The 16,344-nt window shown below is 46.2% G+C and overlaps 1 protein-coding gene across 18 annotated transcripts in view; it reads right to left on the bottom strand.

The window, feature by feature from the left end:
• ADARB1 (adenosine deaminase RNA specific B1) overlaps positions 1-16,344 on the bottom strand; it is a 156,952-nt gene that overhangs the window by 98,367 nt on the left and 42,241 nt on the right. For 10 of the 18 annotated variants that reach the window (XM_063803361.1, XM_063803354.1, XM_063803356.1 and 7 more), the window contains 1 exon segment: positions 5,803-5,974. The exons of 1 other annotated variant lie outside the window; for it this stretch is intronic. The gene's annotated coding sequence lies outside the window, so the exon portion shown is untranslated. 18 annotated transcript variants of the gene reach the window in all.

Below are 16,344 nucleotides of genomic sequence, written 5' to 3'. Positions count from 1 at the left end.
GTACCCCTGCCGGGCGCTCACACACCCATGTCAGACACACCCCTGTCGGGCGCACACACCCATTGGGCACACACACCACTGTCGGGCACACACACCCGTCGGGCGCACACACCACTGTCGGGCGCACACCACTGTCGGGCGCACACACCCCCGTCGGGCGCACACCCCCGTCGGGCGCGCACACCCCCGTCGGGCGCACACACCCCCGTCGGGCGCACACCCCCGTCGGGCGCACACACCCCCGTCGGGCGCACACCCCCGTCGGGCGCACACACCACTGTCGGGCGCACACCCCCGTCGGGCGCACACACCACTGTCGGGCGCACACCCCCGTCGGGCGCACACCCCCGTTGGGCGCACACACCACTGTCGGGTGCACACCCCCGTCGGGCGCACACACCACTGTCGGGCGCACACCCCCGTCGGGCGCACACACCACTGTCGGGCGCACACCCGGTGGACGCACACACCACTGTCGGGCACACACCCCTGTTGGGCGCACACACCACTGTCGGGCACACACACCCGTCGGGCGCACACACCACTGTCGGGCACACACCCATCGGGCGCACACACCACTGTCAGGCACACACCACTGTCGGGCACACACCCGGCGGGCGCACACACCACTGTCGGGCACACACCCGGCGGGCACACACACCACTGTCGGGCATACACCCATCGGTCGCACACACCGTCGGGCACACACCTCTTTCAGGTACACACCTGTCAGGTACAGGTAAGACAAATTCTTTTCTCAGTCAGTGCAGTGTTAGCATCCTGCCCCTGGGGTACACACCTTGTACACTCCCCTGCCTTGCAGGCGGGAGGAACTGTGAACATGATGGGATATAGTGTTACATAAGGCAAAGGTGAAGGGATTTTACAGATGCAATTAAGGCATCTCATCAGCTGACTGAGTTCATCAAAAGGGAGATTTTCCTGGGTGGGCCTGGCCTGATCAGGTAAACCCCTGAAGGATGAGAGAAGTCAGAGAGGAAAGGAAGAGGGGAGACCCTGCCTATACGCCTTGAGAGGCAAACTGCCATGCTGGGAAGAGGGCCACAGGGCAGGGGCTATGAGCAGTCTCCAGGAGCCAAGCGCCACAGGCCTATGGCCACAAGAACTGAGCTCTGCCAAGAGCCAGTGGGCCTGAAGAGGACCCTCAGTCAGAAGCAACGGCAGCCCCTGCTCAATACAGGCACCTTAACTACTGACACTTCAAGGAACAGAATCAGGAGCTCAGGCTTCTGAACAGAGGCTGACACCCCTTCGACAACCGTCCGATTCCACCAGGGAAACGAGCCGGGCTCACCAGGGCTTTGCGCCCAGAAGCACATGACTGTGAAAACTTGACAGATGAGCCACCACCCAGCAGACAGGAAGGAAGGAAGACTGGAGGAGCTGGCAGGGAAACGCTGACTGTGGCTTTGGAAGATTGTCGGTATTCTCTTTTATGGTGTATTTTCTAATGTGCGCTCAAAGAAGCCCCTTCTCTTTCTTCTTCGTCTATCTCTAGCCCTAAATCCAGTAGACTCTGCTTTCAAAGCTGAAATAAAACGCTGTCTAGGTAACATGTTACTCTCCTGAACTTTCAGAATTCAGGGGCACTCACGCTAAGACACTTTCCTCTTCCTGACAACGGAGTCTACTGCACAGGCTCAGTAAGAATCTGTCCTCCTTTTTACTTGCATGTAACTGGACAAAAAAAATGTGCCACCAACCCCACATCTGGAGTGTCACATCTGAAAGTGAATCCCTCACATCCCCTAAGCCCACCCACAGGAAGGATCTGTGCCCTGGGGAGCCAGTGCCCACCCAGCCCCCACAACGTAGCAGGCCTGGTCCCTGTTCTATAACTTACGGGGGCCCAGAAAATTGTGAGGGCCTCAAGTTAAAGAAATTCAACATTTTTAAAAACTATGGGCAAAACCTGGTGTGGATACATTTCTTGGGTCTGGCTTCCTAGTTCCAGGGTAGAGAACAAATAAAAGCAATCTTAAAACTCTCTGGAATGACAGAGGCTACTGGAAAAGCCATCTTAGTTCCTCACAAAGCTTCAGACAGAAATGAATCCTCTGACCTGGCCAGCTGCTCTCCCACTGCCGACCTTCCAATAGGATGCCACATGCCTGAGCACCCCTGAGCTGATGCGAATCAATCAGGCCCAACACCACACTGACAGCTTCCTGGTGACAGGGGTCATGCCAGAAAAGCACATTCAGAGACTTCTCGTTCTTGGCCAAATTTTTACTTTAAAATTTCAGTAATCTTTTGGAATATTTAGATACTAAAACATCACCTTTGCTCAGTTGGTTATTTTAGTCAATAAATTACTTTGAAGGAAGAAAACTGTCAAGTTTTTGTCACAATATCTGAGGATCCAGAATTAGCATCCTTACAATAATGTGCTTCATTCGAAGGCCCTCATTGGCCTGACCATCCACCCGGACTGCCCATCTCGAGAACCTCCACACAGAGAAGAGCCCCGCAGAGGCTTGCGGAGCTCTGCGCCAGGACACCGCCAGGCACCAGGACAGAGGTCAGCACACAGGACACCCCAGGGAGGGCACCTCCACGCTGTGTAAGCCTTGAATGACAGCTCTTTCCTTCTGGCCCCAAGAGCCCCTCTGAAAAGTGCCAGCCCCTAAAGACGCAGCTGCCTCTTGGCACTGGGCTCCATGCCCCTCCTCACTTCTCCTTTCAGTCAAGGCTTCGAGAGAACTTTAGTTCCTGACCAGTCGGTCAGGTGGCCACACCACACTGTGCACAGAGCAGGAGGCGGCAGCGATGCCCAGTGGTAGCAACAGGTAGCAACATGAGAAGTGGCTTAGGCATCATAGTGATATGGGCACTCCTAAACCTCCTGGAGGGAGCAGGGCCACCCCGGAAACAAAGAACTGTCCTGCACAAAAGGACTTCCATGCAGGTGGAAAGGCTGCTCATAATTCTCTAAGCCCAGCCCAGCTGAGTTTTGGATTGACACAATGCATTTTTCTATACTTTTAACATACACTCAATGTTCCAGAAATACAGAGACTACCTAGAGACAGGGAAGACTGAACACTGCTTCCTTCAGGGTTGACCATTTCAGAAAGTAATGCCACTCAGCTCTATTGCTTATGGTTTTCAGGTCACCAGCTCAGTACCTACCCCACATCTGCCTGCACTGACAGGCCCACACCACTCAGTGATCCGAGTGAAAGCAGCAGTGCCTAAATGTCCATACAGTGGCATAGAAAACTATTTTATTATGTATCTTCAGTTTCTCTTTATATTACATTTCAGCATGACACTGCTTTTTAACATTATATGGCTATAATTATATAAGGTAATATCTTCTGTGAACTTCATTTTAAAATAAAAAGATGAGTTAATAAATATTTGTTACAAAAAGAAGATGTGGTGTGGGGTGGCAATGAGAAAGACTGAGAAAGCTTTCCAGGCTTCAACAAGAGTCAAGGTTTCCCGAAGCCCTCCTCAGCAATTCCTCTTGTGCAGGGGAATTACTATAGGAATTCTATCTATTGTATCCCCCCAAGATGTTCCAGCCTCAGAAGATAATCTCATGTATAAAAACACAAGAAATAACTTCAGTCTTTTAAAGCAAAAAGAAAGGCAAAAACAGTGAGTCTGCCTGAAACTAAGAATAACTCCCCACACCCCTGCAGTGTGACCTGTGGCTACACGGCACAGACAGCACTAAGGCAGGACCCGGGCGGGAGGCGCAGAGGGAAACCAGACGGTGCAGTGAGGCTGAGGACGGCCGTGCTTCCAAAGATGTTCCAGCCAAAATCTTTCATGTTTATTTATTTTTATTTAAACCACCCTGAAAAGGGAAAAGAATAACATGCCAAACTGTTTGCTGCCGAAATTAGCTCTTATTTTATGAAAGAAAGGAAATACATGATTTCTATTCGCAGCTAACATTTAGTAACACAGAATCAGGAGGAGGAGATATGACTCATCATGTCGTAATATTTTATAATTTCCAGCTCTTCAGTTTTGCTTTCTCAGCATATGCTTTAGATATCTCCTTCTGGCCTGATTATTTTTTCTATGCTTTTAAGAACAATTTATTGGTGCAAAGGATTATAAATAATTCATTTCTCCAATGCACAGCTATATTATATAAAAATACTTGCTATTTCACATGTATGGCATAATTAATGCAATGTTTTACTTCTGTGGCATGTTAAAAATAGGTAGTCACAAATCGACACTTAACTTAGCAATATTAAACCACAACATCTCTTTCAGACTCATTCCAACTCTGGGATCCTCATTCTTTCAATAACCTCTGGTTACAGAGAAGCTGATTTCCTATCACTAATTAAGCTAGAAGAAGCGCTGTGGCTGAAAATAAAATTCCATCCCACAGCACAAGCCATGATAAAGGTGACCTGATTTTGACCTTCTCGTACTTGGACGGCCTGTGTACCCCCCAACAAAAAGCATCGCTTGAAGATAAAGCCTCCTTTAAAGGTCTCGCTAGGGAACCAGTTACCTGAAATTCCTGACATTTACAGACAGAAATGGCAAACAGGACCTTTGCGGGCACAAATTCAAAACCCAGTAGTCAGACATGGGCGTGTCTCTACTCCCCAAAGACGGTGTCCCCCCTAGGCTCCCAGCCACTCTCATCCATCCACGCTCACGCCCTGGTGACTGCCCCCTACCCATGGCTCTGCACCAGCCACTCCCATCTGTCCACACTCACGCCCCGGTGACCGCTCCCTCCCCACAGCTCTGCATGCCATCCCGAACTCCCAGGTGGGAGCACGGCTGTGTCCAGTGAGCGGCTCACATGAGAGCTGCCAAGCGAGCGCCTGGTCCCTGCCATGCCCAGAGGGCAACTGAGGCCCAGTGGGCGCTCGTCAGTATCCACAGAGCAAATGGACACAGGAGCACACCCGCGTTCCTCCAGCCAGCAGCAGCCCTCTGACACCTTCTCTTTCCCCTCATCTCATCTGAACCCATGAAAAAGCTTCCCTGGAAATGTACAACTGGACTTCCTGAGTTAGTCACTCAGCTGCTCATAAGTAAATTAATCTGACACCATACTAATTTTACTGGGATTTTAGTATTTGTCACAACTTCTCTCAAAAGCAGACGCTGAATCATGAGATAGTCGCCAAAAATAAGTACTAAAGAAATGTTCTTCTTTTTTTTTTTTTGAGAAAGAGTCTTGCTCTGTCACCCAGTCTGGAATGCAACGGCATGATCTCAGCTCACTGCAGCCTCTGCCTCCCGGGTTCAAGCGATTCTCCTGCCTCAGTCTCCCGAGGCTGGGACTACAAGCGTGCACCATCACACCTGGCTAATTTTTGTATTTTTGGTAGAGATGGGGTTTTGTCACATTGGCCAGGCTGGTCTCAAACTCCTGGCCTCAAGTAATCTGCCTGCCTCAGCCTCCGAATGTGCTGGGATTACAGGAAAATTTTCTTTTAATTACTCCTAAGAAAATAATAATTGATGGTAAAAGCTTTCACCAAGTCTAGTGCCTGGCATGAAGCACTGACTCAATAAATGGTGAACTGACCCCAAAGAGGGCAGCAAGTGCCACACATGCCACTGGAGGGCAGCAGGCACCACCCCAGAACCAGCAGGAGGGACTCATGGGTGAGCTAAGGCTGCAGTAAGATTAGAAATCAACCAACAGTAACAGATCATCTGTGCCGGGAAGTATTCAACAAAGCATCTTTCAAAGGCAAGCCAAAAGGCTTAATTAAGCAGTTTATATCAAGAAAAAGGCATTTCTACCAGTCAGATTTGATCAGATCTTTACAGGTTTTTACTCACCTTGAAATTTTTCTAGCTTTATGTCTGCTCTGATCCCAAGGCAGCTTCCTTCGGTGCGAGCGGACTGAGAGAGTATCTCAGCAGGACTGAAGTAAGCAGAACTCCGCGCTCAGCCAGTGTGTCTCCTTCAGTCGCCCCTTAAGCTCTCCATGCCAGCCTGAAAGGCTCCACTCTGTGTAACAGAGAGATTCGGTAACTTCACACTTGTTTGATTCAGTATCAAAAGCTTTGTCACCATTTCAGAAGTGAACTCTATAACAATAAATACTCTCCATGAAAAGTCTTCTAAATACAAATTTAAGTTATTTTAAATGTACTCTTCCTAATCTGTAAACGGGATATGCGCAATCCATCACGTCTCCGTCCGTCTGCCTGCAGCAGGTAGAGGCACCTGCGACAGACGGAGGCAGATCGCTGCCGGTCCAACATCTCGGCATCAGCGGCACCAGGCCACACACTGAGGACTGGAGTCTCAGGCAGAATCTCACACGTACTCATCTTTTTTACAATTCAATATGCACACACCCCTACACATGCACACATGTGAATGTGAGTCCAGATACAGAGATGCACCATCCCTGCACGTGCTCTGCCCGGATTTGGAAGCTACAGGCCACCTCTGCTTCTGAAGCAGAGGTTGTGAAACAGTATCTCCATCTCGTTTCTGCTCTGTGTGAAAGCGTTTTCAACCAGCAAGCCATTAGAGAAAATGTTTCAACATGCTAATACAATTATAAAACCTCAATATGAAGTATTAAAATTTTCTTCCTGAAAAGCAAACTGATATCCAAAAGAAGGGGAAGTCTGCAATGGGTTTCTCCATTGCAGAGTTCCAAAGAGAAGTCTCTGGGAGGTGTGTCCAGGGGAGAGCGGGTTTCTGAGTGGGAACCTGGAGGAAGGAGGTGAAGTGTGGGATAAGGTGCACGTGAAAGTGGCTCGACTCTCGCTATGCAGACTTGGCCAGGCCATCACAATGCATTCCTGCTGCCCCGGTCGCTGCTGCAGTCCTCAGAGGAGATTGGAGGCTACCTTCCAAACCTCCCACCTGTGACCAGCTGACATTCATCTAGAACACACGTCAGCTCGTCTGCTGGGACAGACCTAAGACACAGAGACAAGCTCACCTGTGTCCTGCACTAGCACCATCAAGTCAAATGGGCTGTCACTGAAAATGCTCTATCAGCCTGGAATTACAGGTCACAGAGTCATCTTGTCCAGCACAGAGAATGAGGGCCACATGTCCAGAACTGTCCCCACTATCAATGACCCCCATCATCACCACAACAGATTCAAGCTCCCAAATCACCCTCCCCAGCGGTCCCAATCACCACGCCTGGGTGGAGAGTGTCAAGAAGTGCAAGGACGTTGGCCTCTGACCTTCAGCGTTGCCTCCACTCAGTCCGAATCCAGCTCCACCACAGCCCCTCCCCAGTGGGCAGACAGCAAGGGCCCCGAGTGAGCATGAGCTGAACAAGCTTCTCTGGAGATGGCACCTAGCCCCTCCCTCAATCCAAAGAGCCACAAAGAAGTAAAATCCATTCTAGAAGCTTTACACACCAAAAAGTCCACCGCCTAAACAGAGAAAGAAAAACACAGCAGAAAGGACATGAAACCAAGATTTACAGAACTGGGTTCTAGTGCCCACATCATGTCCCACCAACTCTGCAAGCCTGGCCAAGAAATCTGACCTCCCTGGGCCGTCTGCAGGATGGGAAACTGCATGGGAAGCCCAGCCACTTTGAGGAGGGAGCAGGTGATATGCAGGGTGGGTTTTGGAAGCTGCGAAGTCTAAACATCAAGTGTGAGAATGGTTGCCTCCCATTTGAGGACACTCATACCAACTGAGGTAAAACTGCCATACTTGCCAGGAGTATTGCAAGGGGTTTCAGGAAAAGCATGGCTTCCAGGAAAGAGGGGTCCAGGCCACCACCCTAGACCGCAGCCTTGCAGCCGTGTGACTTGAACAGTGACTCAGCCCCTTCCAGGCTTGCTCCTATGAGGACAGGACGAGGACACAAAGAACACCCGCCGCAGATGGTGCCGTGAGGATTAAATGGAGGAACAGATGTAGAGTGCTTGGCCCCGTGACTAAGATCACAGTAGGGGCGCAATGAAAGATGGTCAAAAACACCGGAGTCTTTTTGTCATGGAGGGAGTGGAGAGGAGCAGGTGACAGAGACAGCAGACAGCGGCTGAAAAAACAAAACAGTGGAGAGATGGAAGATCTGCACAACACGGTTAACAAGCTGCACGGCGGTCACATGCAAGACGCTGCTCCTAACAGTGCATCATACATCAGCTCCTCAAGGACACATGAGCCACTTCTAAAAATAGACCATATCCCAGCCGTAAAGAAAATCTCAACATATTTCAGGTGGCTGAAATCAGACAGAGCTCATCCTCTGATAGTAATACAATGAGCCTAGAAATTAATAAGCCAAGTATAACTAGAAAGTCCCCATGTTTGAGAGTTAAGCAGTACACTTCTAAATCATCCATAGACAAAAGAAAATAATCACAGGAGAAAACAGAAAATACTTAGAACTTAAAACTAGAAAAGATTATGTACAGAATTGTGTGGCACACAGATAAAGCAGTACATCAGAGGGACCTTTATAGCTCGGTGCTCAAGCTAGAATAGGAGTAAAAAAATTAAAGAGTGCCTACCTGAACAAGTCAGGGAGAGAAGAACAAAGTAAGCTCAAAGAAAACAGAAAAAGGGAACTAGTAAGAGATTCAACCTGTATTAATTACATATAACGGCAGGGACACAAAGATAAACATTGGTTCTTTGAAAAGACAATGCAGTGAACCAGTGATCTCTGGCAAGACTCATGGAAACACAGAAAGGGAACACAAGAGAAAAAGCCCAAATTAAACAGCCTTGGAATTGAATTGGAGGGCAGGAAGGCCTGATGGCCACAATGTGACTCTCCTGTCCTTGTGTGGGAAGATCTTACTTCCCCCAATGAGTCCCGGCAGGCGGGTGACTGCTCTGGCCCATTGAACGCAGCAGGTGTGGTACTGCCAGGTCCAGACCAGCACCTGAAGAGGATGCCAGCTTCCACCTCCTATTTCTGGGAACACTGTCTCTGGGGAGCCAACTCAGATGCTCTGAAGAGATCACAGGGGCTACATGCAGAGAAGGATGTCTGGTCAGCCCCAGGCGGGAGCCAGCCACCTCACTGAAGAAGCCTTCTCATACAGGACATTGAGAAGAACCAAGAAAGCCACAGCTGACAGCCAGAAGCAGAGCTCCAGACACTCAGGCTACCTGGCTGAGCATTAATAAAGTGATTGTTGTTTATGTCACTAAGTTGGGAATGGGTCATCAGGCGGCAAGAGAAACCAAAATGGAATTATCACTTAAACTCTGACAACACTAAAAATATAGTAAGAGGCTTTATAAACTTTATTCCAAAAAGCTTGTAAGCTTAGGTTAAATGAAGAAACTCCAAGAGAAATACAACTTATTAGGCTGGGTGCAGTAGCTCACGTCTGTCATCCCAGCACTCTGGGAGGCTGAGGCAGGTGGATCACTTGAGCCCAGGAGTTCAAGACAAGCCTGAGCAACATAGCAAAACCATCTGTACTAAAAATACAAAAATTAGCCAGGCGTAGTAACACACGCCTGTCATCCCAGCTACTTCGGACGCTGAGGTGTGAGAAATCACCTGAGCCTGAATGGTCGAGGCTGCAGTGAGCTGAGATTGCACCAGTGCACTCCGGCCTAGGCAACCAGAGTGAGACCCTGTCACACACACACACACACACACACACACACACACACACACACACACATCACCATTTAAAAAGAAAAGAAATACAACTTATTAACACTAACTCAGGAGGAAACAGAAAATCTGACAAAACTACAAACATTAAAGAATTAGAAGCCAGATGCAGTAGCTCATGCATGCAATCCCAGCACTTTGGGAGGCCGAGGCAGGCAGACTGCTTGAGCCCAGGAATTCAAGATCAGTCCTGGCAACATAGTGAGACCTTGTCTCTACAAAAAAAAATAAAGAAAATTAGCCAGGAGTGGTGGCTCACGTCTGTAATCCCAACTGCTCTGGAAGCTGCAGTGGGAGGATCACCTATGCCTAGGAAGTTGAGACTGCAGAGAACTGTGATCACACCACTGCATTCTGGCCTGGGCCACAGAGCAAAACATTGTCTCAAAATAATAATAATTATAATTAATTATACACACACACACACGTAGTATATATTAGATGTGTCATATGGATGAGGGGGAGTTATCATCAGGGAGGAGCATGAAGGAAACTGTGAGGTACACAGTGTCTATTTAACCTGGGTGAGAGTTACATGGACATGCAATTAAAATTATTCTCTTATATATGTGTCCATGTTCATGAAAGGTATCTCACAATAAAAATGTATTAGAAAACAAATAATCAGGCAACAGAACAAAAAAAAATACCAGCAATGACAACTGATTTTATACAGTACTATCAATAACAATGGGACCAAGTAGCTGCTGTATGATCAACCATATGAAACAACTAACCAACCAGTGCAACCAGCTGTCTGCCTGCCACGGTCTCAGATAAGAGCTAAGGAACCACAGGTGCAGAAGAGTTATGAGATTATGCGAAAAGGCAACTAGAAACTTTATCTTCCTCACACAAAAAAGAGAGACTGAGGAGACTACGTTCAAGGAGATCGTGGTTGGAGGTGCTAAGAGGCAAGCTCGCAAGCTACGGCCAAGAGTATCAACCTGCGCCGTTTTCTCCATTTGCCTTGAGCCATCCTGCGAAACTGGTGGGGAGTGAGCCACCCGAAAGGGTGGATGGGGAAAGGGAAGTACTGTGGGATAGGCAGCTCTGCACGTCTCCCACCTCCGCCCACTGACATGCCAGGGGCCAGCAGCTCAGCTTCAACCCCAGCACCACCACCTTTCCAGAGCTTTCTCTGGGTGACTGCTCCTAGTCGCAGGAAATCCTCTTCTGAAAATAGCATGACTCCAAATTCGTCAAGCTGAAGGGGTTTCCACAATGGGTTTATACCCCACTATCTCCTAACAAAGGGAAATGCCAGTGACACAGCAATGCTATGAAAAGAGGGACCACTGAGGATTTAACATGCCTTGTACCAACAGCAAGTACACTGCAAGTTGTATTAAAACACATTTATCATTCACAGCACTTGATGGATTTGCTGTGCCAGTAATAATCATATTGATTAAATGAAGCAATTGTTTCCTTTTAAAGTGATATTTATCATTATAATTTAATTAGACTGTGGAAATTGGGGCTCTGCTCTGCCAAAAACTAAGTACTCTCATTTTCTACCTTGCATAAAGCCAAGACTATGCATGGGTGTGCAGTTAAACAAATATGGGCAACTGATGAGATTTCACTATTTCGAGACAGTAATTACTTCAGTAAGTACAGAGGCATGATATGCTCGTGGCAAGTAAAGTACAGGTCAAGAGAAAGTAATCAACTGGAGGCTGCTACGGCAAAGAAGCCTTCTTCCTAACTTTTGACAGTAGCTGCCATTTGAAGTGCTTTATTAGTCCTAAGAATTAGTAGCAACAATGGGGAACAAAAAGTTGATGGCCCAAGAAGAGGGGATACAGCTGGGAAAACAGCCTTGAACATGCTGGAAAAGTCAAACACACCATATACGAACAGAAAACAACGGCTAAAGGAGATACAAACAGTTAGTAAACAGGTAAACTAAGAATGACCAATTGGACTTGGCAGGACAGGGAAGCAGAGAGACCCTCCAGAAATAATAGCTATAATGACTAATGCTAAAAGCTCAGTGGACAGGTTTTAGCAGCATATTAGACACAGTTAAAGAGAAAATGGCCAAACTGGGCAGTAGAACCGAAGCAATAACCCAGAAAGCAGTGCAGAGACACACGAGAGACAGAAAGTACCAAAAGCATGGGAGCTCTCACAGAAACAGATTCGGCCAACTAACCCGCAGCAGAATAAATACAAATAAGAATGAACCCAGACACAGCACAGAGAAATGACGTGGGAGCACAGGGGGTCAGGCTGAGAGCGGATGCCCAGGGCCCAGGGAAGAGACCAGTAGTGGAGCAGGATGAGATCTTCAATGTGCAGACGGGAAAGTAAACTCCCCACCTAACAACAGTCTTTCCACAATAAGAATAAAGATGTTTTCACACAAATCACACCTGAGATAGTTAATCCTAAGGGACACATTCCAGAAGAACTGTGCTCTTGTAGAGAAAGAATATGTAGCAAAAAAGAGTGGCTATAAAAGGAAGCAGCATGTGAAAGCACTGGCTGAATAAAGGAAAAGCACAAAGCTTACACATACCGTTCCAGCGAACAAAAAACAGGGAACATCCCCAACTTGTTTTACGAGACCAGTATAATCTCGGTAGTAAAATCTGTCAAGAATGTGCCAGACATGAACTATCAGCGGCTTTTACAAATGTAGACACAAAAATCATAACAAAATTAGCACATTTAAATCCAGGGACATATAAAAGACAGTAGGTCACACCTGAGTTGAATACACACATACCAAGAATACACAGCTGGCTTCAGATGTGAGAATCGATCAACGCACTGAACAGCGACATTTCTATTCAAGGGTTCTTTAACTTAGATTTCTCAATCATTCAAACTGGTATTTTTGTAAATTTCCATTAGTAGAATAAACCTCACACTGTTCTCAAAATATACATTACCTGTGGAAAATAAAAAAACGGAGGATAAAGAAAGCTGATAAAATGAAAACAAACATTGTCGCCAATAATGAAAGTAAAGGCCCAGCACACACAGCTTCTCCACATTCCTGCCCTTGCTGGAGGAAGACAATAAACTTGGAAGTTGCCCCCAGAGCAATGCGGTGGCAGGGGTGGTGTCCTCAGAGGGTCCTAGTGTGTCCGTGATAAGGCCATCATGAACAGAACCAAAGAAGGCAAAAGGGAGACATCTGGCCTTCGCAGGCTTCCTTAGCGTGTTTTCCACACCTGTGAGGATCCTGAGCGAGTGCCAGGAGGAGACGGAAGAAGTGCGGCTTCACACTCCTCTCCAGAGCAGGCATTCAATCGACAGTTCACGAATGGGCTTCAGGAAGACAATGAGAAGTGTGAAATCATATATGAAATGATGTGTTCATATGCACAGATGAATTTTTCTAATGAAAATGTAAATGGATTTAATCAGATATTCAAAAGAACCCAATACCCCACAAGCGTGCCAACATCTGACATGCAAACTTGTCCGTGCGGTAGAGGCCAAAGACAGCCCTCACCATGGGCTGTGAGATGACCCAAAACCCAATCCTTTCTTTGGCACTTCACCAACAAAATTTCATAGCCTTTCTTTTCTCAGTGCAACTAAGGGCTAGTCCATGGTAACCTACCAAGTGAATTATTACGGGGCACTAAAATTTAAGATTTATAACCTAAACCTGAGGTGTTACTAGGCTTTATAGAGGTCTAGTTCAGTATCAAGAAGGGAGGCTCCTGTGCAGAGCTGCAAAGCTTGGTAATGCGCCCACGTGGGGGACACAAAGTCCTCATCCTCAGAAACAGCATTTCGTGCGTTACCAATGACAGCTTTATTTATAATGGATTTCAATTACCAACATTCTTGCTTTTATAATCTCAATGTCCGTTTTCTCATTTTCACAGCAGTTTAATGTGGGCTGTCTGGGTATATACCACCATGACAATTCATAGTTTCAGGAGCCATGATTTTTCAACAACTTATAAGTATCCTAAGTCATCTCCGTCTTTATTTCAAAACAGATGTATAGAACCTCCCCTAAATTCTGATGCAGTAGTAACATTTTATTTGTTGGTGATGTGCTGATTAAGAGTATATGAAATTTAACTAACTTGCAACACACCATCAAGGCAAGTGTAACAAAGTTACCCAGCTATTTTTAAGTTTATGGCCACACTCTTACATAATAAAGAACAACACGTCTCATAAGAACTTCTGTATCAAAAGTACCTAAACTGGTTCATTTAATTTCATCCCGATTCTTTGATAATGTTGAGTGATATTTCCACTGGAGAGCAAGAACAGCTACTGGTAAAGGTGACCAAGGCACTAATTTTGCCACTGAGAGTGATCTAAAAAGGCTTTTAGGCTAGGCACAGTGGTGTGCTCAGCACTTTGGGAGGCCAAGGTGGGAGGATGGCTTGAGCCTAGGAGTTCGAGACCAGTCTGGGCAACACGGCAAGACCCCACCTCTACAAAAAATTTAAAAATTAATCAGTCAGTGTGGCACGTGACTGTGGTCCAAGCTCCTCAAGAGGCTGATAACAGGAGTATTGCTTGAGCCCAGAAGGTGGAGGCTGCAGTGAGCCACGATCACACTACTGCACTTCACCCTGGGTGACAGAGCGAGACCCTGCCTCTAAATTAATTAATTAAAAGGGCTTTTAATTAAAAATGGTGATAAAGTACACCATATCTTCTCTCCATTCTTCCCAGAGCTCTGTTAAAATGTCAGAAAAGGTACTTTTTGGTGGTGAATGAACCATAATAGTGCACGGTGCTAAAAATTTACAGAGGGATTTAGCAGAACACAAGAAAGCCTGCCAGGGCTTTTAGGGCATAAGGCAGACGAAAGCAGGTTGATGCGAGAGAGCAGAGGAAACTGCAGAGCAAGACAACAGAGGTGAGGGGTCTTCCCAAGAAGCAGGAGCCATAGGGAACGCTTTTATTCCTGGGCTAAAACCTGAGAATCGCTCTCCAAAGAAAGCCTGAGGTTTTCTAAGGGGTGATCCCAATATGGGCATGCGGGCTGGAAGAGAAGCAGATCCGGGTTTAGGGTAACGAAAAATCAAACCGTCAGGACATGAAGCCCAGGGAGGGAGAGAAGGAGAGAGTAGAAGATGTTTACCTGCAGTAGAACAAGGATCAAACGGATATCCAACTTCTCATTAACAACACTAGACTCTGCAAAATAATAGAGAATATTTTCTGATTTCAAAAGGAAAATTATACGATCCTAGAATTCTAGACCCTACCAAATTATCAATAAGTATGAGAACAAAGTAATTGCATGTTTGAACATTACGTGCAAAAACCCAAGAAGTCTGTCAGCCATCCATTCTATAAGGAAGTGAATTAAGAAGTCTGTCAGCCATCCATTCTATAAGGAAGTGGATTAAGAAGTCTGTCAGCCATCCATTCTATAAGGAAGTGGATTAAGGAGGTGCTCCAGCAAAACAAAAATAGAATCCAAGAAACCAACACCATGGGATAGGAGAAACCATGGCAACTGAGGCAGCTAGAAACAGCAGACGCCTAAAGAGAAACTGGGAGTTCCATCTGAATATTCTCCTTTTATTGGCAAATGTTTGGTGAGGCAGAATTACATTTCATACCACTTGGTTCTATGGCAAAATATACTATCATAATACTATAAATGTTACTTTTCTTATATTAAAATGTTTAGACTACACTTGCAGGAAAAGCACAGGGAGCCTAATGATAGATGGGAAACACTACAAATGTTTTAAGCCTTGTCAATATAAATCTCATCAAAACTCAAGAGTGTGAAGGCACTGTTGACTTCCACATGAACTCACAAACAGAAAAGTTAAAGCTATAATGGTGACTACAAGAAGAACTTAAGAGAAGACAACACAAACTGTACATTGTTTACCTCTGGAAACCGGGCATGGGGTGGGGAGGGAGAAAGAGGAAATCTCCAACTTAATTTATACCCATTCATGAGCTGCAATGTGTTTTTTACCATGTGCTGGTATTACTTCCATTTTTTAAAATAGTTACACTAAAAGGGCCCCCTTATCAATAGGCGACCCATTAAATAACTGCAGTACATCTATAGGACAGAATAATATGTTCTTGTAACAAGTGAAGTAGCATGAGCATTGTGTTAGTTACATAAAGTCAGAATTTTAAAGAAGCTTTTTTTTTTAACTGTGAAAGAACAAAGATAAAGTGTCACAGTCCTACGAAGAGAATGGCACTACCTGTACTGACATGCAGGATGTGACGGGACAGCTGCGTTATAGAGAGATGTGCACAGAAAACCCCTGTGTATCTCAGCAATCCCATATACATAACAGAAACTCCTCATCTATTATTTATGCCAGAATCCAGTGCTGATACAAACTAGTGGGTACGTACCCTTCCATATTTTTCCCATGTACACACACACAACATTTTGTAAGCCTAAAAAGCTGGCACAAAAAGCAAACCAACGTCACAAGGACAAGCCAGAGAGTCCTTGGGGGATGTCCTCCCAGGAAACTCAAAACAGCAGCAGCTAGGTCTCCCTGGAGAAGGAGGCTGGGAAGAGCATCTGATAGAACTGCTCCCTTCATCCTTCGAGGGAGCAATCCAGGAAATGCAAGGCTGTCTACTTCACATGGTTTCCTGAGGATATGGGTAGAAAACATTTCCAGTAAAAGCTTTACTAAAATGTTATACAGTGAAAATTAAATACAAACCATTCCTCCATGTGCCAGTGTCATCTGCTAATTTGTACAACATCTTGTTTCAATGACCTGAGAGGCCTACACAAATAGGTAGAGTAACCACA

The sequence above is a fragment of the Pan troglodytes genome, chromosome 22 (assembly GCF_028858775.2).
Source record: "Pan troglodytes isolate AG18354 chromosome 22, NHGRI_mPanTro3-v2.0_pri, whole genome shotgun sequence".
NCBI lineage: Eukaryota > Metazoa > Chordata > Mammalia > Primates > Hominidae > Pan > Pan troglodytes.
The sequence above is the reverse complement of the archived record's forward strand: the minus strand, read 5'-3'. Positions and strand labels throughout refer to the sequence as shown.